We start from the raw sequence: 23,063 nt of genomic DNA, 5'->3' as shown, positions 1-23,063 counted from the left end.
TGGAAAAGCAAAAGAAACAGCCACATCTGCATGGAAGATGAGATCTTATGGCTCCAACCCCTTTTTCAATTCAACAGAGCACTTCCATCTGACTTTTGGAGCTTGGACTTGGCTTCACCCTTACGAAAAGTGACCCAAACTTTGTATTTTATAAGGGGCTGAATTCCTAGGGAATGCCAAGAAATTTAGCACCCTCCAATGGAGTCTCTTGTTACAGCATACTTGTGTGGGATTTCTGAACATCTGGAAGCCCATCCTGACCCACAGTCACGGACAAATAGTGACTGCACAGATGCATTCAGAGGGCTCTCAACTTTCTTTATGTGCACTCAGCAACTCACAGTGCCCAAGCATTAAAACACAGGTATCACATTTCTGAGCTGGGCTTTCCAGTCAAAAATATATCAGTGCATGACCCCAGCCATCATTTTACTGTGCATCTTCCTCCCTGCGCTTGTCTGAATGGAGTTTGCCTCTGCCCTCTTTATAGAGATAAAATAATTGAAACAGTTGACATAAAGCATATGTTCTGAATTATTTATGTGTTTTCTAGGAGATTAAAAAAAAAGAAAAAAAAAGAACCAAAATACCAAGCATACCTGCCTATCTATGCAGCAGAAGTGGAGAGGATCTAGGAACAAATACAGCCCAGTTCAAAACCATGGTTTGCATGCTGTGAGGAAATTACCTGTTACATCATGTATAGGTATGTAAGTTTTCTATGGATTAAGCAAACATCACCATATGCTGCAGGTCAAAAAAAAGATAAAACCCTGTGTATGTGTAGAGATACAGATATCTGTCTCCTTCTGCCATTTCTAACAGCATGCAGAGCTGGAGTTCATAGCAGGATCTGGCACTGAGGAACCAACATGTGCATCTGAATGTGGCCCTGCAGAGATAGATACATTTGTTTGTATGCTTATACTGCATCAGGGGTGGAATATGCAGCTCATTTCTTCTCTTATGTCTAAGCTGGAGAAGGCTCAAGTCATGAAACCCTGGCAGCATACCACCCATCAGGGCATTCCCAACATAAACCTCAAAATCCTCTGAGTAGCCAAGCTGTAGGTATGTACCTGGGAGATTCCACAGCCCAGCTCAACACGTTACAGGATCACAGCTGTGATAACTTGATCTTCACTACACTCTAGGGAAAAATCTAAGTCAAAAGCTTTTCAGAGCTATAGGCGTCACTTTTCTGTTCATGAAGAAAACCATTTTTATGTAGCCATGGTATGTTATGTTTATGTGAAGATTATGTTCAGCTGTTTCCTTTGCAAACCTTTTGATACAGTGCCTGTAGATGTTCACTAGCCTGTCAAGGATAAAATGAATACAGGGGAATCTTGGAAAGACATCAAGCAGAGAGGAACCTAGATCACAAAAACATGATATTAAGTGTAGATAACAATCCAAGCTTATCTAGGGCCTGGGGTTTAGCTGGCCCCTTTCTGTCCACAACATCGATGCTTACAAAAAACCCTCTAAAATTTTGCACATGCAACTTCTGTGACATTGGCCATTGAGGAAATCATGCTGTTTTTGGTAAGTGCTGGGAAAACTGGCCTGTTTGGCATAGAGCTATTACTTTACCTCTGGGAAGCAAAGAAAGTAAAAATAGATCAATAACTACAGCTCAAGAGACAGATTTACATGGACCATGTAAAAAAAAACTTAGCCAAGCTTCTTTTATTTCCAATTGTTTCATCTTTATAATATCTTTTCAGCTTTACATTAAAGATGGTTCTTATCACAGAAATCAGCCTCAAATCCAAGGCTGTATGTGGAATATCCTTTACCTAGACCAGCCCTTTTTAACCCCACATCTGCCCTTTACAGGGATTAAGCTCTGGTTCGGAACCAGACACAATTTCCAAGCTGCCCTCTTTTAACAAAAATTTAATCTTTTTCTAAGTTTGCTGGCCATAAAGCATTTCTCAGTTTCAAAATAGCCTGGCTTCCCACATGTGTCCTAGGGTCACTTCTAGAGAACCTACCCTAAGCTGGTATACACTGTTCAGGAAACAAAGGCAAATATTAGTTGTCTAGTATAATATAACCTTATAAGCCTCATGCAAGTCCACCTCCTTGCCCTTCTCCCTCTAAGGCCAGAAACCTGTTGCTAGAGATTTTTGATACTCCAGGCTGGAATCAGGCATCAGAGTGATGAGGGGAACATGCAACAACACAAGTGCTCTCCGCTTACATGGTGAGTGCTACAGGGGAGTCTGCCAGGCATCCCTGTCCCTGTCTTGACAAACATTGCTGCCTGGTTATTGAAACCACTTGCAGATCTCCCCTCTACTCACATGATGAGCAAATCCAGACCACTGACTCAAAATCTCTATGCCCTAGAATCCCCATCCTTCCTGTTTTAACAAGGATATTTTCAAAATCTGGTAGCTCAAAAACTCCCAGCATTCATCACAAATTGTTTTAAATCCCAGTGGAAAACAGATTCTTCTGTTTCAATAACATAGTTTGCTTAGAGAGCTGGCAATTCAGAGGAGACTGAACCACAGCTCCTGCCAAGACTTGGCTGCACACCACAGCAGGCAGGGCAATGAGTATTTATTTATTCCCACAGTTGTGGAATTGAGATATCACTCATGGAAATATGTTTCCCCATGTTTTAAATGATGGCTGCTTAAGGATGCCTCCCACACTTCAAGAAGCTGAGTGCTTCTTGAAGACATCTTTGTCTAGTCACCTGCTCTGGAATACTTGGATTAGGTCATGGACTTCCTTCAATGTCTTAGATTGGATACCCCTGCTGGCCTTTAAAACACAAAACATTCTCCTAAGGTGATGGAAAGGAGAACCTCAGTAAAACATCATAGATGGCAGAACACTTATTCTCCTTCAATTAGCATCTGGCATCCTCCTCATTGGTTTCAGTCATCCTCACATATAAGCCCACAGTTACAACCATCCATCCCTGTCTCAAAGATCTTCTCCACAGCCTTCTGGGGGTTTATGCTAAATACTGATCTGGTCTCAGTCCTATCCAACCAGCAATACTTTTGACACTTTGCTGACTAGCAAAATACAGGAGAAATGGGATTATTCTTTGTCACCTTCAGCCCAGTAAGCATCATCCTTCTGAGTCACTCAAGTCCAATACCATACAATATCTCAGATCCTCCTTACAGGCAGTGCTTGCTGCTGTAGCCCTAGAGGAACAAATGTATTCTCTTTCTTCTCAGGGGAAAATGCCAGCACCACGATGAGTCTGCCTCCCCAAAATACTCAGGAGTCAGCACAGTAATCAGCAAGAGCCAGAAGTTTTCTACAGAGCCCCAGATCCAGGACTGCCACTAGGATTTAACAGTGTCCAACACAGGCAGATGTGGCCAAAGAAATCCAGCTGCTTCCAAATTGGTTGCAGTTGCAACTGCATCTGAAGCTGGCCAGCACTCTGAGGTGGCCTTCTCACACCTTTTCCTTAATGTGAGCAGCCCAAGCATGCCAAGGGGTGAGGATCTGCACAGATGTGAGTTCAGGCAACTGCAAACAAAGAGAACACAAAACTTGGAAAAGAAAAACCCCAACAGTCCTCACCACTCCTTCCCCACCTCATCTTCCCATCTGTTAGGTGTTCACATGCTAAGGAGCTCCCAAACATTCCCTAAGTGCAGCAGTTTTCAATGTGCAGCTCCAAGTCCTGGACCACTCCTGCTGGCTCCCAGGAGATGCTCTATGAGGGCCAAGTGGGGATGTCATGGCCCAGTGCCATGCTTGGGAGTTTCCCAAGATCTCTGCTCCAGTTTTGGGGGTATGTGTCAGGTAGAATAGGATGTCCCACCCTGCCCTCTGTAAAAGCTCTCCTGCCAAAACCCTCCTGAGAAGGGGTAGTTTTCCCCTGTCTTTAGAATTGAAGCAGGCAGAATAAAACACCTTGCTGTTCCCCCATAGCTTCCCTAACAAAACAGAACATGCACTAGCAGAAAAACAAAATAGCTACCTCCTTTTACAGCAAATTACACAGCTTTGTTGGGCATATTTTTCTATTCTAAAATCATCCCAAGAGTGAAAGCAGTCAGTGGGCACTTTCAGAGGTCTGGGAACAAGTATCAGAACAAGTTCCACCATACAGCTTTATGTAGCCGCAGATACACATGCACTGATGAGGACACGGAAAAGCTCATGAGGAAATAAACCATTTTCTCATCAGAGAAGGACTTGAATGTTGTCCCATCAATAAGGGTAGGGGCCACACAGTGAGCAGTAAGGAGAAAACTAAATATTGAGTTGCTGCTCAGTAATTAGGCACAGCCCGTTCTGTGCACGAAATAAGGCAGAGATGAAAGGGAGGAAAAGAGCAGAAGCGTGTGTAATTAAATTCTATGACAGAAAAACATTCCCACAGGGACTAACAGAAGATACCAGGAGTGTCTGGAGTTTTGGCACTTGCTGACTTGGAATTGTCAAACATGTGCATGTATGAGGGTGCCTGTATGTGTGTATTCAGGCCGTGCACATGGGATTGTTCCATGCACAGGTGACCTACATAAAATCTGTAGTCCAGTCCCTTGAGAGAATGCTGGAGGGATGGGAACTGAGGTTAGAAGGACAAGTGTCAGAGGTCTATCAACAAAAAGCTGTGCAGAAGAACAGAGTGATTCCTTATACTGTTCATATAGATACATAAATCCCCCTACTGAGAAATTTGTGTGAGTAGCAGGACAGTTAGAGTCAATTTGCAGGTTACCTACTAGAAAACAACAGCCTTGCCTTTGCAACTCTGAGGGTATCCTTCAATTAGTTTCTTTTTTAATGTGCATGCATTCAGTTTCAGCATGAGCAATGGCTGGAGTAGGAGAACTTTATGATACCTCTCTTCTAGTAAAGGAAGTAATAAGCTAGGCACCTACCCACCATGTAGACCTCTCTCCAGAGTGCTGTTTGCCTGCAGATCATTGATCAAATGATAGGTTTTGATTGTAGATCAAAAAGCCATTGTTCTAATTCTGGGACAGGCTAGAGAGTGAGGCAAGGCCTGGGTGAAGCTGGAAGAAATGACAGCAGCAGCAGATGGGAAGAGGTGGCCCGGGGAAGAGAGAAGAGGCAGTGGAAAACTGTCTTAGTAGGTAGCAGCTGGAATGAGAGGGGAAGTGGTCAGTTTAAGGGAAGAAGAAAAGAGCTGTAATGCTGTTACACACTCAGGTCAGTCCTGCAAATTACGAGAAGGAGCATGGAAAAGGAAAATCAGAAGGCAGCCTTTAACTTCTCTGGTTTCTGGTAACCTGGGAAGCCTTGTTCTGATCATTAAAATAATGACCAATCTACAGTACAGCAAGAGAGGAGGGTGCCAGCCACCTCTCTTCCAAAAGTGACCAAATCTGTCAGAAATTTTCCCACTGGTTTGGGCCTAAGGGTGCCAGTAAGCTGATTGCTAATCTCTAACACATGCCTGGTCTCAGCAGTCACAGTGGGGTGAGGCACAAGGGTTTTAATTTCTGCTTTACACCCTTCCCGCTAACGCCCAGCATGCCTCTCCCTTCACCACATGGCTTTGCGACCTCTGCTTCTATTATTTTCCACCTTCTTTTTCCAAAAGTCAGCCTCAGGGCCAGGGAAGGTGCTGAAGTACTGTGCAGGAGCAAAACCCAAACCTGGCTACTTAAAGCAAATATTATTTTTCAACTGAAAGACTTTTAAATTTTTCCCCCCTAGTTTATTTTTAGAACAATGGTAAAACATACAAATCCTGGAGGCCTCAAGCACTTTCCTGCTGTGCTATTGACTTAATTTATTTCTTTAATTTGTTAAAACCTCACCAAAAAAAAATGTTATTCTTTGGAGACTTTGCTAGCCCAAGTTTTACATATATTATTTGCTGCAAAAGATTAATGAGGTAGCAGAGGCATTTTTTAATGGATTCCCTTGGTTTTCTCTCACTCTCCATCACTTTTTTTCTTTTTTTTCACTTCACACGGCAGCCCAGGTCCACGAGTCTGCTGAGAGCTCTCCACAAACAGGATCCAGGGTATGGGAAGAAAGTAATGAAATGAAAAAGCCTCTTTCACAACTCCTGCCCTTCTCTCTCCCCACTCAGAGATAATGTGCTAGCCAGAGCTCTGCACCAGCAGATCCAAGGCCTCCAGAGCCCTGTGCTTTGCGAGGCTCTGAGGGAGTGGACGAGGCTGAACACCCTGAGTTGGATCCAAGGCCTCCAGAGCTCCAGAGCCCCATGCTTTGTGAGGCTCTGATGCTGAACAGCCCTGGTTGGATCCAATGCCTCCAGAGCTCTGTGTTTTGTGAGGCTCTGAAGGAGTGGAGGGAGCTGAACACCCCGAGTTGGATCCAAGGCCTGCAGAGCTCCATGCTTTGCGAGGCTCTGATGGGGTGGACAGGGATGAACACCCCGAGTTGGATCCAAGGCCTGCAGAGCTCCAGAGCCCCATGCTTTGCGAGGCTCCGGGGGAGTGGAGGGAGCTGAACAGCCAGGGTTGGATCCAAGGCCTCCAGAGCCCCATGTTTTGTGAGGCTCTGAGGGAGCGGAGGGAGCTGAACACCCCGAGTTGGATCCAAGGCCTGCAGAGCTCCAGAGCCCCGTGCTTTGCGAGGCTCCGAGGGAGTGGACAGAGCTGAACACCCCGGGTTAGATCCAAGGCCTCCAGAGCTCCAGAGCCCCGTGCTTTGTGAGGCTCTGAGGGAGTGGAGGGAGCTGAACACCCTGACTTTACAGGAAGGCTGCGCGTGTGACAACAGCTAATCCTATGCATAGTTCAGAGGTGCCGTCAGCCAGCCCGGCCAGGCACAGAGGCCCTTCTCTTGGCTCACTGAGGAATCTGCTGACACTCCCAGAGACTCTTAGGGAGTGCTTTGGACGCTGGCCCCAGAAACCTTCTCATCGACCTGCTCCTCTTACGGGAACTGAGCAATGCCTGAAGTGTGGCAGCAGCACGGACTTCCGTGGTGGTGGCTAAGAATCAGATCTGTTTCTCTTTCTTCATCCAGAATAACCAGGCTATTTGTCAAGAAGACACACTATGCTTAGAGGTGTCTAAATACTTTCTCTCCTCTCAGCCCACGCTCAGCCTCTATTCCACAGAGCACAGATTTTGCCTAACAGGAGGTGAAACGGAGTGAGAGAAGAGGAAAACAAGAAGTGAGGGAGCACAGGGAGAGTGGGTTAAGATACTGGGGTCAGGGCAGAGAGATAGAACCAGTTCTTAGTGATAGCTTTAAAGACAGGGTAGGTCAGTGATGGGGCAAGGGTATGTAAAAGGGAAAAGAAGTCACAACACCCTGCTGCAGAAGTGAGGAGAAGAAAGGTGAAAGCCTCTTGAAAAGCAGCCAACAGAGACCTCCTCTCTTTCTTCACATGCAAAGCTGATTTTTAGCCTGAATGGATCAAAAAGAAATGGCAAGCAGCCACTCTTCTAGCTTGCCTCCCTGCCTTTTGGGAAGTCTGCCCATTGCTTTAGGGCTGGAGGCTCCTATATGCTGAAGAACTGAAAACAAATGCACTTCAGCATGACTGCAGCCAGCCCACTCAGCACATCACTGCACTCAAACCACTTAGAACAGTTTGGAACTCTGTCCAACTTGACCCCTCAGAGAGAATTCACAACAGGAACTGAGTCGGGGATACTAACCATGGTATGACTTCATTTAGGGGGAGCAGCTAGTGGTCTAAGGACCATGTACACTCTATGGGGCAAATCCATACAGCTCAGTATCTTTTTTTGCTGTAGTCTTAACTCTAACACTGTCAGGACCATTGCCAAACATTTCTGAGTGTGCCACTGGTGCAGCACTGAACCCAATAATCTGCACTTTTGCCTGAATCAGAGTGTGTCAGACATGACCAGCCAGATTTCTACTAGCTCTGTTATGCACACTAAACTGCCCTGCTTCGGGTGCTGGGGCCACATGGGCACAAATGTTCTGTGGGAAATCCAGCTCCTGTAGTGTGCCATTCAGGCAAACACCACCAGCACATTTTTCTCACCTTGTCTTCTTTTTCCACACAGAAAGAGCAAGGCAGAACAACACTGCAGGAATAAGGGAATGACACAAAGGCACCTGTCTGGAACAGCCAACTCAAAGACAGTGACACACAATAAATAAGCCTAAATACTGAAAAATGGGGCTGCCATTCTCTGTCACGCCAGAAATTACATAATACACAAAAGAGACATGCCAATCCTTTGAGGCACCCCCAGAAGAATTTTTATGGCACTGTATTTCATAACTTCTTTTGCTACCTAGAGGGCCCAATTTCCTAATCTGTGTCTGCCTCTGCCTCCCCAGTTCAGTCTCTACTGCTGCAGGTGCATTCAAGTCACTGACTACCCACCCCCAGAGGCACCTAGGGCTCTCCAGTGCACATAAAACACAGCTCCATGCAACATGCTTAATGCTGATATCCCAGGGAAGGACTGCTGAAGGAAGAAAACCAAAACAATAGCTCAGCTATGATTCAGACTAAGAAATAAGATCAGCTGAGAGGAAGCGTTTCTTATGTATTTATCAAGTTTCAGAGGCAAGACTTCTGTCCACATTGAACTCAGTGCTATTGGACAAAGTAGCTTAGAGCTAGATGAGTTGCAAGCACAGCCCTATACCCTCTTAGGTAACTCTGAAAAAATATGGTGCCTTAGTGGTGGTTTAGTTCAACCTACAGAATTTTAAGTGTGCAGATGTAGTCCTAACATTTTTGAATATCACTGACTGGATTGCTTAATAGATCATGTTGATCAAAAACTTGACAGGATTCCTCTTCTGGATCTTCTTTGATTTGGTTTGGTTTTTTGGTAGTGGTTTGGTTTTTGGTTTTTTTTAATGGTATGACACATGGTAAACAATACCACACAGGTATGGTAATGGCACTTAAATAGTCCCATACATAGCAGAGATTCTTGCATACATTCATTTGAAGTAGGCCTGAGGCAAGCCAAATATACAAACAATTAGAGATCTGTAGGCATGCCAAGAAATATTTACGCAGCATATAGGCCCAAGAGAAAATATAGTGAAGATTAAGAATATTATTAAGACATATCCGGAGATAACAGTATTTGATAAATTTCTCTCTGAGTATCTCTGTGATCCTGGCAATTCCCATAAAAAGGACTGGACTGACATTTTCCATGTTTACCTACAACAGCCCAATCTATAGCTCTGCAGCAGGGCTTAGTATCTGCAATTTAAATGGCTGCTAAGAACCTTCCTTTGTAATTAGATCTACCTCCTTCACTCAGCTCCTGACCAGCGTTTCTGTTTCACTCACATCCCAAGACAACTTCTGTTGCCCTTTTCTTTAATTTCTTTCCACAGAAAACCTTTTTTTCCCCATCCCAAAACTTGCAAGCTTTTTGTTCCCATTACAATCTTTGGCACACCAAGCAGGTGGTATCAGAAAGTGCAAATGCTTCCATATTCTTTGAATTACTACAAACTGCTGTATGGTTTTGCTCATCTTAAGTACCTAGTCTTTTGATATCTCAGCCAGTCCATTCCACGCTCACAAGTTAATAAGACTAGAGGCAGGGAGAGACATGAGAAAGGCCACCCAATTAAAGTGAGAAAATGAAGATCAAAGCAGGCTACTGTGCTGTCATATGGTCAGGTACTGAACTGTGCCTGGTGCAGTCACTGATAACAGGCTAGATATTGCTGCACGTGTCACTTTGCTGTGACCTTCACTTGTCACTGGCTCGGGCCTTATGAGAGCTGACTAACTTTTAAGTTAAAAAGGCTTAAATTAAAATTACTAGTAACCCTGGGAATCCTCAAATAGCTTCACTGAAACAAGAGGCATGACTTTGAAACTACAAGCCCTGTGGAAAGGACTCTACATAATTTGATAATGGACACAGATCACTTTCTGCTCCTTGAAACCAGCAGGAACTGAGCACTGAAAATCCATGGCTACTGGAGGGATAGGGGACTAACCCATGTGGCATGTAAGCACGAGGTTACCCAGTGTCTAGGTCAATCCTTGCATCTGCTCAGGTACAAGCTGCTCCATTCAGCATGTACTGCTCTCCTGATCATGCATCCAGAAACCACAGCATAAACATTGCTCTAGGCATCAATGCTATGGAGTAAGTCTTCCCAAACTCAGTGCTGCGGTTCCTGAATGCACTGAGAAGGAAGTGAGGGGCAGAAAACTCATTGTTAAGCAGAGACACAAGCCTTCATTTAAACACCATTATGAATATTGTCTACATTTCAGATAACTCTTACACCTGAAAATTGCTAGGAAAAATAGGGTACATCTAATTTTCAAAATAATAACAAAAACCACTTCAATGGATTCTAGGAGTATGTAAATAAGTGTTGCCTATTCCTGCAAATGGAGGGAGTTGAGAAGGGCTCACCACACTTTGTAGCAAATAAAACTCTTACTGGAAACAGAACTCATGCCACAGGAATTATTTGCTGATGTGTTCTACTTCTTTTGACCAAAACTCTTGTGAGTTCAGCTGCCATCAGAGTATTCAGTGAAAAAGAAGAGGGAGTCTAAAAGACTAAAAGTCTGTCAGTGCTACAGGACATCCTAGCTTGCAAAGAAAGAAGGCTGACCAGTTTACCTCCTGGTGAACTTGGTATTTTACACAATGACCTGTAAGGAGTCCACCTTAAATAAAATAACTAGGAAAACCCAAATAACTGGAAGGAGAGTACAGGTATGATTTTGTTACCTAAGACATCTAACAGTTTCACAACTGGTCTCTCAAAAACAAAGGAAAAAAAAACCCATCAAAATGCTGAATTTGGCTTCCACAGTGCAAAGAACAGCTGGAGCATTTCTGCATGACTTAGTTTAATGCAGCAAGATTGGAATTTTTAAGTTCCCAAGGAAAAAAAAAAGCAGCACAGTTGCTTTTCACTTTCTGCTATCTGTACCAGTTACCACCTGGATCCAAGTATTTGCCACTTAGGATCCAACTATTCAAAAATCCAGAAAATTAATTGGTATCAAAGCAAAGGTCTGTGAAACATCTGTATTCAAAGAGTGACCTTTGGACGAGAGAAGACCATTCTTTTACTCCCCAAGTCCTACAGTTCAAACTTGCTGCTTGAAAAACTGTTTTTCAGCTCCAAGTCCCAAGTCCAGCAGTGAAGTGCAGGTGAGTTATAAACAAACACAGGAGAAAGGATGAGATTTCTGAGGCATTATTGTAGGCTCAGCAGGTTTCATTAATTTGCCTGCTCTGTGGAAATTTGGACCCCTTTTCCATTTCTTTTCTGATACTTTCCTGAAACCTACACAACATAGCAAGCAGCGCATTAGGCAGCAGAACTTTTGTGCCACCAGAGTCTCAAGGGTGGGCACAGATCTCAAACCAGCAAGGAACCCACACAGCCATAAGGCAAGAACTGGGCAATGACCTGGGAGCTATGCACCACATCTGCTGGAGGTCTCTATGGAGTTAGAAGAGCAAGGGAACTAGAGACCTACTTGCCCCAGATTTGCCCCCAGATTCCATGTATCTTCCCATGGAGTCCTCTGACACACCCAGTCATGGGTATGAGCACAATGCATGTTCCTGGATGCTATTCTCTCAGACACAAAATCATACTGCTGCTCATGCCAGGCACTGGCACTTGTTCTTAATCTTACAGGGCTCTTTCACCTAAAGGCTCCAAATCTGGCTTCCTGAAAGCAGCAGGGGACAGCTGCTGAAACACCATCAATCCCGACAAAGTCAACATGACCTGTGGACGTGGTCCAGCTCTGCCAGGAAGGGCCCAACAGTGAGGGTGGCTGAGGAAATATTATTGCAGCCTGGAGGCTTTCTCATGCAGAATTCTATTTTGGTGCACCATTTTTGGTTGCTTGAGCATTCCCCAGACATTTTGGAAACTCCAGATGCAATAATACTGAGTTCTAGGTCACAATGTTTTTATTGATAAAGGTTTCACCATCCTGATGTGGGTGTGGATGCTTGTGAATGCTGCAGGATTACACAGGGAATAATCACCAATCATAGCCTACAACACATAATATGCCCACCAAAAAGCACAGTAAATTAAATAACAGTGTTTCCTGCCAGTCCAAACAAATGTTTTTCCCTTCCTAGCAGAGCAAAAGAGTAGTAATCCACAGAACTGCAGTGTTTGGGAACTTCATGTAATAGTAGCAAGAAAAAAGTCGCACTCTATGAAGTGACACAGAAACATCCGTAACACATTTTTGTCATCAACACAGCAGCAGTGGTTACACACAAGGAAATGTTTATTTGATCCATTTGCTAACATATAAATCAACTTGTTCTAAAACTATTTCATAGTATGCGTTCTCAAGCAATGACCCAGTTTGATGTGAGCTATTTGAGGTGAGCTGTTTGAGGTGATCACTGCATGTTTTGGGGCAAGACAGCCATCTGAGTAACAACTATACCTTCTTTGTCCACGGACTGCAGAGTCTGCAGCAGGAAGAGACCTGCAATGAAAATAAATTAACTCATTTTACTTGAGTCATGTTAATTATTTTCACTTGGAAAAAAACAAGAATGAAACTATGACTTAGTCAATGGGAAATCCTTAAGGACTTGGATAAAGTTGTCATGTGTATCCACATGCCCTAACCTTTGGCCTTTTGTCTAAGTACAAGGGGCATATCAGTTAAATATATGATGTCTTCTCCCTGGGAAACTCGGAGAGTTAATAAGTAATTTTAAACTATTATAATTTTGATGCATGGAAAAAAAACAGCTTGGCTTTCCTCAGACAGTACAGCTGGGTAAGTACAGAATTTCCCGGCACTGTTTAAGGCTGGGTGGGGTGGGAAAAAGAAGAAGGAAAAAGAGAAACAAATGAAGTTGCTAAAGAAGGGGGGAAAAAAATGTGCAGAAATCCTGCCAGAAGTTCAGGAAATCTTTTCTTCCTTGTTTTGCTTATGGAGATCAAAAAATCCAAATTAAATATGAATCCCCTGTAAAATGCTGATGACTTTGCTCAAACTAGGGCAGCTAAGGTGCTGAGAAGCCATGAAGCTCAGCTGTAGTCCTTCAGATAATTCATATAAGCAAGTAGCTTAAGTGATAGGTCTCCTGTCTGCAGGATCAGCACAACAGCTCTAATCCTTAAGGAGGAACTGACTCCCGGGTATGCCCACAGCCCAAACCAGTTCTGTTCCAGTCCTCCAGGCACCTCCACAGTACAAGCAGAAAACAGCAACTGCAGAGAAGAGCACATGACCACAGCAAAGCCACTGCCATGTTTCAGGGAGATCTCAGCCCACAACGGAGGAACACGCAAGGAATTGCAGGTATCTTTTCCAACCTGTTGCACAGCAGAGGGAAATGCCACCAGCCAGCATGTAAATGGGATTTTTCCCAGTGCCAGTGGATGGGACTGTGCTCACAGCTATGCCAAGCCTTCAGGTGGGAGGACAGATTCCAGTCTCAAGAAAGGGCCTTCTTTTTGCCTATTAACTTGGTCTTTTGTCAGCCTGTAGCAATACTGTCAAATCAAATCTGCAATTTTATTGCACCAAATCACTTATTTTTCACCTAAGTACCTCAAAAACAAGCCTTGAAAAGTCTACATATCACACTACATGTCCCCACTTGAAAAAGACAAGCATTGCACAAGCTAATTGATCAACAGAGGGTGGGTGTATAGTGGAAATTAAACCCACCTTATGAATCCCATTCATGAAATGGTCAGTCTTCTCTCCTCTCACTTTCCCCATGGATTTCCTAAGCAACAAGATTTCTCTCTCTAGCTTTCTTAAAAGACAAAATATCCTTTAATATGTGCAGGAACAAATCCAGGACCATGCATACACAAAATAGATGTTTATCAATATTTGATCTACGTATTGATCTTACCAATGTTAGTGACTCCCCTGACTGGTTTCCTGTGGCCAAACAAGAACAAATAAAATTTTAAGAGAAATCTGAAGCTGGGAAATACAACTTGCAGATGTATGTGAGCCACTATTCCCTCTCACCCCCAAGTCTGGCAGACAGATCTTTCAGAACCAGCTTGCAGGAGGTGGCCCTGCAAGCAGGAAGGCTTTTTGAAGCAGTGCAGAGGTATAGGGATGATTTTCATGTCAAGAAAATAATGTTAAGCCCATTAAAAAAACCTGCTTTCTGCAGTGATTCAGGGACCTGTGAAGTTGGGAGAGACCTTTGGAATCCCACCCAATGCAAAACACAGCCCAGGGGATTTCATCCATTCATTTCTGCAGTTGTCTTGCACTTCCCACTTCATTAAGCCCCTAACTTTTGACTACGCTCAAACCTGTATTCCAAAATTAAAATTAACTTAAAAGTCACTGTCTTCAGGGCTGTGTCAACACGGCCTTGTGGAACACAGACCTGGGGGCAGGCCACTAAAATATGACTGTCCAACTGTATTGTTGAGAACCTGCTGCTCAACGTCCTCCATATCCCATGGAGCATCCGTGTCATGCAGTAGGAACCTTTCCAGGAAAGAACTTGGTCCACCCACCTGTCAGGGAGCATTTCCTCATGTTTCACAGGACAGGCATTAGCAGACTCAAGTCAGCATGGGTGTATCTCGAGAAATGCCTTATCCTGAACCCAGCCCATCCACAGTGCAAGGAGTGTTCAGTTGGGATGCAAGATGAACCGGAGAGCGACCCCAGACTTGGAAATGTGCTCAAAGGCAACCCAGCCATAGCTACATGCCAGAAAACCCATGATCACTCCTTTGATCATGCTCCCATCATCTGAAGCACTCTCATCAAAAAGCAAATGCATGAAATCTCTCCTCACACAGAGCATAATTCTGCAGGTTCAAGAAGTGGTCAGTATTATGCTGTTTGGGAGGAAGGCGTACAGTTATGCAGTGCAGCACTATTAAAATCAGCCATATGAACTGGCTGCTCATCTAATCCATTGCATTGTTTGGCCCACTTGCTCTTTTGAGTTTCTATCTTGTACTCCAGCTGCAGCTGCCCTGCAACTCCCACTCCTTCTTCTTTACTATCTTCATGTAAATCAAAAATCCATCAAAACTCACTTCTTCAGTAATAAATCAATTCTTTGGATTACTCAACTATAAAACCATGACTTTGTAGCTGCAAAGGCAGACTATGTTTGAGCACCTGGATGACAGCAAGCAACAGAGAAAAAGAAGTATTTTAATAATACTTAGGGCTCACAGAGGATGTTTGCTTCTTGGCACATCTAAGCTTGGCAGAAAGGTTGTACCATACTAAAAGAAATTCTCATTTCTCACTTGATAGTCACACCCCCGACCCAAAAGATTAAAAAAAAAAAAAGAAAAAAAAAAAGAAAAAAAAAGAAAAATGTTCCTATCCTTTTCTGTGCTATTTCCTCAGTTTGAATGCTATATTCATGGCTTTCTTTCCTGAATATGGACGAGTACAAATGTCAGATGCAGACTAGAAATGCTGGGGCACACACAATGCATTCTTGGTTTCTTTTAAACACAAGACATATCACCAATTAAAAAACAAAAGAAAAAAAAGAGCACTCAGCTTCCATTTGCCTGCTTTCAAGCAAAGGTAAGGAAATATCTCAAACTTTCCACAAAGCCTGATATTAGCTCCCATCAAAGCCAGGAGAATCCATCCTATTGTCTCCCTTGCTAGCGCTGCATCGCTGCATTCCTACAGAGCTGCTGAATTTGTTCAGAGCTTGTTGATGTTGTTGTTGTTATTGTAAAAGCTGAGTGTTACACAAGACAGAGAGCTTGACAGCTTTCCCACAATCCTCAGCATGTGGGAATAGCGAGTAACAAAGTGTTAACACCTGCCAACTGGTGGTTAGGTGTACATGTCTCTGTTAACAACAAACACTGCTGCTAGCAGTCATCAGAGCAAAGCAGCAAATCTGTTCCCTTCTCCAGCGCGGAAAACACCAAACAATGACAAAAAAAGGCACCTAATTGCTTGATTAAGATGTATCAGTGTTGGAAACTGCTGATCTAGAACATTGAATCTCTGACATTTACTTCACTCTTGATTAAACAGAAATGTTTAAAACCAGTTATTGTGCAGGCAGAAGCTCAGAGCACTGTGTACCATCCAGGGAATTGTGGCAGCGAAACTTTTTACAAAGAAACACAATCAGAACCACCTCCTCTCTGCTGTTTTATAAAGGCATCAGATGCTGAGACTCTCTGGCTCTTAGGAAAAAGAGATAGAAGAGTGCTTTTTAATGAAGGACTAGGAGTCAGGTAACTCCTTGGAACTTCCAGGAGAACCATGTGGAAAAGTCCAGTTCCTGCTCTGAAAAATGTTGCTAGACACGGAAGTCAGGACTGTTTCTTTATGTTGAGGGGGATTAGCTGTCTAGTTTTAAAAATCATGTTTTCATTTGGTGATTTCCTAGGCAGCTTTGTGAGCCAGGTGGCACTGATTTATCATCACCCATTTGCATGTGACTAATGTCCTAGACCTGGGGCTAAAAGCCTGCTTGCTCTAGATTTGCCCTCAGTAGCCAGCTTGCTTGTTTTATTGCTCTTTCCCTATGACAAAAATGTAAGAGAGAAGTGAGTCAACTCACTCATCTCAAGTAAACTAGAGATTGCAAAGTCAAAGGGAAGGAAACTTCATTAATGTAACAGTACTCACAAAAGCTCACTGCTATCCAAATCTCCCTAACTGTGCACACAGAAACTCCAGCTCAGCTGGGGAGAGACATTAATCCTGATTTTCATCAGAATGTATTTCTTCAGTAATTGCTATAAGGAAAAGAAATTATCCCATTCTTTAGAAGTGGGGCAGGGGGGTAGGGGGTGGAATTTCACATTTATGTCTTTCTCCTAAACATATTATCTGAAATAATTCAAACAACTATGATTGTACCTGATTAATCAGATGATGGCCAGGACAACAGATAATTTTAACCTACATCAGTTCCTGAATCTAAGTCTCATGGGAGGACAAAGGTGAGTGCAAGGCGTGAGTAACTTCTTTTGATGGTTCTACCGATTTCTGCCAGCACTAATGTTGCATGAAATAAAGTAGTAGTCAGCACCTTGAAACAGAGGGTACACATTCTTCTTATTTCATGACACATCAAGTATTTGAAAATCCTATAAGTAGTAGACAGTTAATAAGTTGTCTTACAAAGGCTGGCAGAACACTGTTCTGACTCTAAGCAACATCATTTACCAAATTGCTATGGTGAAGGCTCAAACAACCTTCCATATAAAGCTCCCTGCAGAAGGTTCTATGGATAAAAATGGACAATTTTTTAGTTGGCCAAAAGTGGCTTTCTCCACCAGGAATGGAGGAATAAGGTAATATACTTGCCTGCCAACATGAATATTGACTAATTTACTGAGATAGATATTTCCAAATAACAGTTGGAAAGCTTTTTTGGTATAGGCAGTTTAGGATCACCTGCACCAGAATAGTATTAGAGGAAAATTTCTAAGCTTTGTGTGAATATTCAAGCCCCTTAGCAGATGAATTTAGAATCTCAGTCACATGGTTTCTGTGACTCAGCCATTTGTTAGTCATCCTCTGCCCATTATATCTCAGGAAAGTTACAGATACCCATAATTAGAAAGGCAATCCCCCTCCTTCTGTCTTTTCTGCCTGTTCTCTAGATATCATGTCCTCTCACTCCCTTACTTACCAGAGGTCCTGTGTTATTTATTCTCATTCCTCTCCCAGATAGATTTATTTCCTTACAGTCTCACCCATTTTATGCTCTCCCCACAGTCTCTTGATCCTACCTCATGTTTGGAATGGTCCAAATCAGCAGCTGCCCTTGCAGCTCTCTTCAATCCTCCCTTTTCTGAACCCAGCAGCTCTGCCTGGGTCCTCATCTCTCTCTCACACAGGTTTTTATCAACAGTTGCCTTCTGTGCTCCCATGGGCCTTATTCAATTCAGGGCTATTCTCGCACACTCTGGGAGCATAATGCAAGAAAACTGGGTTGCTTCTGTTTAAACCTCTCCTGGGCTAGTTTTTTAATTTGTCTGAGTTGTTGATCTGTGGAGCTGGCACTTCTGTTCTTCCTCCAAGTAACATTGCTACATGATGTATTATTTCTACTCTTGGATGCTGCTCCCTCCATGCATCATTCCACCAGTTGTCCCTCATTTGCTGCATCAAACAGCTTTCTTGGGTTTTCCTTGCAACCCACTATCTTCTCTTCTTGCTGTTCAATCAGCTCCCACCATCCCTCTGCCAGGGGTGACTGCACTGATCAGAAGCAAGTCTAGTTTTCCCAGTACTCCATGAAAAGGTTTTTTTTTTTTCTATTTTCTATTTGGTAAAGAGCAGAAATCTCTGAACTACCAAAGCCAGAGGGCCAACTGTCATTCAGCCTGAGACAGTGTTCATGAGGACAAACATACAGAAAATGCCGTAGTGAATTATCAATGTCTGATCTGCAGTAGGCAAAGGGGCATGCATCACTTAAATCTCAGATTCCTGTCCCAGGTACCGGGAAGCAAGAGAGGACTAGGAAGAACAGGTACATACACGCCCTTATCACACTGAGCACTCTCTGAATGTGAGGATGAGTCTTTCTCACATAAAACTCTGTCCATTTAAAAATACTGTGTAATCTTCCCATCAGAAAAAACACCTTGGTGGAAAATTTCAGACCAGTACTAAACTCTCACACCCTCAATGCCCTAAACATCTCACACTGCCTCTGCTAATTTACACATTCTTCCTGAGTTACTCTTTTTTTGGTGACAGAAGACATTCGGTTTATTATCATTATCACTCGCTAGTCCCAAACACACGGCACGTGTATCTCACCTGAGGATAATCCTGCCTTCTTCAGGACAAGACACCCCATGGTAATCCCTTTTCCAGCAGCACTCCTTCCCCTCAGGGTGTTTGCTGGGCACTGCCAGGCTGCCAGGCAGACAGGTGCACACCAGAGCAGCAAGGCTCACTTAGACCCTATTGGTCTGAACTTTACCCATTGTGTTTCTTTCTGAAGCAACCATTCTCAAGGCAGGTTGGTTCTTTGTTCAGACACCTTGTAACACCTGAGACTACTATACTAGAACACTCCAGCAGCAGAACTAAATCTAAATGCAGAAAACCCCAGCACAGTCTGGTATTTAATGCATAGAGCAGATGATCTTGATTTGGCACACAAAATCTGACTTCATCCATGACTCTACCAGGTGGTGAGGGCTCTGGCAAGCTCTGATTTAGCATAGTGAGGTCACATGCTTTCCCTACTGACACATGATATCCATGCACATTCCTGCCTTTAGTTTTAGCTTGAACAGGTTAAAGCACCTTCCTCCTCTACCACATTCAGATGATGACTGAAAGCTGCATCTTCATAGTGTTTTCCCATTAGGTCAATATCAGCCCACAAAGGAGCATTTGCTTCTTGTTCTTTAACTGAATAGGAGAAAACAGTTGGTACAATATTAGCCCAAAGAGGGAGGAATATAGAGCACCTGAAATGCACTGCCAACAAAGCAATTAGCAGGAGCATTGGGGGTAGCCACTGACTGCCTGCCCTGCTCATCCACCTCACTGAGGGACTCCATTCCTGGGTATGCAATAGAACTCATCAGAGCTAACATGCAAAGTTTTGCATTCAACTATCTTGGAAATGAAGTACTCTTCCTGTGTTGCAGGAAACAGGTCTGTTTCTTAGCAGTCTTTGAACAAAGGAATGAGCTGTCCGTTTTGTTCCACGCTAATCTTAATAGTTTACATGACAGGCTGCTCTATATTGCTTACAACTGGTCTGTTTGAAGAGCTCTGGGAAGGAAATAGTTCTGGTGGTGGTGATGTGGATGACTCAAAAGTTCAAACAATGTAAGGACAAAACAGGCACATGATAAACACTTCAACACCTACCTCCTGGTGAATTCCAGGGTGTTGATCAGTTTAGATCGGTTTTTTTTTTGAGAGTTAATGTCTCAGTGCCAGGCAAGTCTTGTTTCTGTTCCTGTAGATCAAGGCTCCAGCATTGCACTTTTGATATCCAATAATGCAGGGTTCCAAGAGTCCAAGGTTCCATCCAGGGTTCCAACAGTCCAGTTTGTCTTTCATCCCTCACCAATGATGTGCAGCCTTTTCACCGCTGAAAATCAGACAACCAGATAAGCAGAGACTTAATAAAAAGGAATATTTTGGTGTGATTCTAAAAGTCCTTCAAATGAAAGACACACAGGCTTACTCTCTGGACTAAATGCAAGATCTCTCCAGCACAGAGCAACCGAAGTAATCTTGCTAGTGCTTGTCAGGGCCTGAGCATTGGAGTTGTCCTGATCATTGTTGTTGTCCTAAGCACTATGATCCTGTCAAGAGGCAAATACATAATCATGCATCACCAGTCCTTTGGTCTGTACAGTTAGCTAAAGACCCTGCATCTGTGTGATCAGATCCTTCAGAAGGAAAGGACAGCATGAAAACAGTAACCTCTTATTTCCAGTTCCTGTTTTGGTTTCTATTCTTCAGCAAACAAAAGATGCCTGTCTTACCCAAGGCTGCCTCAGCATTAGACAGACTGTGTTTCCAGGTCGCTTTCTGTCCTTTTGTCCCATGTTTTAGTTTTTTGCCTGTAAGAACAAAGCCAAGGGTCTTGGGGCTATTTGCATCTTTGGGGGATTTGGATGCACTGCAGGGCGAGGCTGGGCCTCATTTTAAGAGAAGGCTCCAGCCCACGCCAGTGCCAAGAGGCTGACTAATGCAATTATTTCCTTGCAGAGCAGCATTTTTCAAAGTGCTGATTCTTATTAAGAAAAAGGAACGGATTTGGAGCTCATATTTTGATCTGGTGCCCAGGATTATTTGGAAATTCTTTTTCCTGGAACGAGACTTTTTATTCCAAATTTCTCCATGGTGGGGAGAGAGGGTTTCCTGGGCAGAATTAGGATAATGATTACAGCCTGTATACAATCAGTTCTAACCGCTGTGGAACTCCAAAAATGAATGTTATTGCTCAGTGGCTTCATTGAAAACAGAAGTATTATTTAACCAGAAGGATGGCAACACATGGAAATAGCTCATTATCATATTTTCTCCCTATTTGAAATGTCACATTGAGTATGTATCTTTCATGTCCACTACACTTTAATTAATTTGGACTGTGTTTAAATATATTACACAGCATGCTTTATTACAAAATTTTGACACATTCCCATTGATGAAGCAGGGCTTTCCTTCAAACACATGTAAAAGGCAACAGGAGCTACACTGCTAAATATTGTTTTAAATACAATAAGAATACCACATCATCTCTATGTCTGCCTGTGTTTTTCTGTGGCATGGAACATACAGAGCAAAAACAACATTACATCCAAAACTTGCTTGCTGTTTATTGAAGGGACAATGATGTTAACATTATTATTCTAGATCTAAATCTTAACCACTTACCTTATTTACATAATTGCAAGACAAACATATATTTTACTCAATGGCTGGAAAAGATTCCAGCAGTGTGATTGCCTAGAAATTAAAAAGTAGAATTGCAGGGTGTATGTGTGAGATGAAAATGGCTTGTTTTAACACAGCTGGTGTATCTCATCTTCTGTGCACTTTCAAACACAGCACTTACCAGAATGATTGTCCTCCTCCACCCAGGTCTCCAACAAAGCAGAGGATTTATTTCGTTTGCTCACCTTCCTCTGTAATGCAATCACTCCAAAAGTTATTCCTGATTTATACTTGTTTAAGCAATGGGGAGAATCAAACCAGATTTTAAAATAATGTAAAAATGAGAGTTCATTCAGATTTAAGCTTTCCTTGGATTGAAATCTTCTATTACTTAGAATTCTATGCTGAATGGGATCAGGCATTTTGTAGAAGGTGTGATTAATATCTGACTGATAAGATGTCATCTCTGCACTACTGCTTCTGTTGAGGCACTGATGTATTAGCTACTGAACTACTGTAAAACCATTTTAGTTCGAACCATCTTGGGTGCAACAAACAGCTGAGGACTTGCCTCCTCAGGGCAGTTCTATTGCACCCTATTATCCCACCCACTAGATGCCACCAAGAGCTGATTGTGCTTGTATTAGGAAGGAATCTCTTTCCTCGCTGCCCACACCCAGTTCAGGAACCATTTGGAGCCAAGGCTGGTGAAGGAGACCTGATTCCTTTCCTGGGAGCCAACTGAGTGGTGTACCTCACACTACAAGCCTCTGCATGACATTACAGTCAATCCCAACAGCTTGTTCTAAAACATGTTCCAGGGACAGCTCCTTGGACCGTTGCTTCCTCATCCATCCTCCTAAGAGAGCAGTAATCAAAGTTTTATTATCTGAATCATGGATTCATATTTTTTTATTATTATTTTCCCTAGCAGATGGCCTTTTTCCAAAATAATTTCACAAGCAGAGATTCTTATCATGAGGAAGGTAATACTGTTCTGAAACAAACTCCCAGATGGGACCACGTGGAATAAATGTGTTGTTCCTTAGATAAAGGGAAGGTGTTAGACTGCTGATGACTGTGTGGATGCTGCCACAGAGGAACAGCAAGGCCCTACTCTGTGCTATTAAATACTCTACTACTTATTCTTCTGCCCTGAGTGTTCTCTCCTCACCCCACATAACCCTTTCCTCAGAAAACATTTACCCTAAGAAGAAAAATGTTTTTCAGTATTTGAAAGAGAACAAAAAAGTTGTGTTAAACTACAACACGTGTCTGTCTTTAAAAATCTGGATTGGTTTTATATTTAATTCATTGACTGAATTGTAATAAATGAATAAACCTAATTTGGAGGATAATAAAAAAAAAAAGAACTGTGTTGCTGATGCCAAAAGCAATAACTGCAACTTGGTTTTTCCCAATTCTTTGCTCCTTCGGACCCAAGCATTACTGTTGTAATTTTTTTCCTGTATTTTAAGTGTTTTGTTTATTTGATTTCTGCATTAAAGGAGCACTCCAGTGTAATATAAAAGGATACTATAATCACGATGTCTAATTACAAAGAAAAGCCAAGCATCTAATATAAAAACTTGCAATAAAAAAAGAATTACTACCAGATCAAAAGCCACCGACACAGCAATGGGATGAAGCAGGCTAGGAAGCACCACTCAGCTCTCCCCCTTACAGGGTATGGGGAACCAGAAAAATTTGCTGTGTGAGAAGATTGAACAGAGTACTGGATAATGTCATCTAGGCTCCCTCTTCCATGAAAGCCTGGACA

The 23,063-nt window shown here is 42.9% G+C and overlaps 1 long non-coding RNA gene across 1 annotated transcript; it reads right to left on the bottom strand.

The window, feature by feature from the left end:
- Positions 1 to 12,187: 12,187 nt before the first annotated feature.
- Positions 12,188 to 20,272, bottom strand: LOC132083305 (uncharacterized). Its single transcript, XR_009419915.1, has 3 exons — positions 20,085 to 20,272; positions 19,763 to 19,988; positions 12,188 to 12,406 (listed from the first exon to the last, which is right to left on the bottom strand). It is a non-coding gene; the product is annotated as an uncharacterized LOC132083305 (long non-coding RNA).
- Positions 20,273 to 23,063: the final 2,791 nt, after the last annotated feature.

This window comes from Ammospiza nelsoni, chromosome 1, assembly GCF_027579445.1.
Source record: "Ammospiza nelsoni isolate bAmmNel1 chromosome 1, bAmmNel1.pri, whole genome shotgun sequence".
Classification (NCBI taxonomy): Eukaryota; Metazoa; Chordata; class Aves; order Passeriformes; family Passerellidae; genus Ammospiza; species Ammospiza nelsoni.
Note: the sequence above shows the minus strand (reverse complement) of the source record. Positions and strands in the feature narration are given on the sequence as shown.